The sequence below is a fragment of the Fukomys damarensis genome, unplaced genomic scaffold (assembly GCF_012274545.1).
Source record: "Fukomys damarensis isolate Sample0158 unplaced genomic scaffold, DMR_v1.0_HiC HiC_scaffold_23, whole genome shotgun sequence".
In the NCBI taxonomy this organism is placed as follows: domain Eukaryota; kingdom Metazoa; phylum Chordata; class Mammalia; order Rodentia; family Bathyergidae; genus Fukomys; species Fukomys damarensis.
The window spans coordinates 8793467-8793772 of NW_022900935.1; the positions used below are offsets into that span (position 1 = coordinate 8793467).

Here is a 306-nt window from a genome sequence, read left to right on the forward strand (position 1 = left end):
GCCGGTCTCTGGTCTCGATCTGCAGCTGACGGGGGAAAGTGAAGCCGGCCTCAGGTAAGCCGACTCCAGAGATTCCCGGAGGAAACGCTCTCCTGTGCGGGAGGGAGTCAGCGGCGCTATCCGATCGCAGCATTGACGGCCCCGCCGCCGGTGATGGATGCCGCTCCCTACCAATCAGAGGCGAGGTGCCCCGGTGTCTTGACCAATGGGCTGTGTGTCTAAGGGAAGTGGGGCGGGAGGCCAAGGGCGGCGAGGTGCGGGGCTCCCGCGCTCGGGCCGCGTGGCTGGGAACCGCAGGAAAACCGG

At 67.3% G+C, this 306-nt stretch overlaps 1 protein-coding gene across 1 annotated transcript in view; it reads left to right on the plus strand.

Moving 5' to 3' along the window:
* The first annotated feature begins 6 nt into the window (after positions 1–6).
* Positions 7–306, plus strand: part of Ctps1 (CTP synthase 1) — a 37649-nt gene continuing 37349 nt past the window's right edge. Inside the window, exon 1 of the mRNA XM_019207739.2 lies at positions 7–54. The gene's annotated coding sequence lies outside the window, so the exon portion shown is untranslated. The remainder of the gene's footprint in view (positions 55–306) is intronic.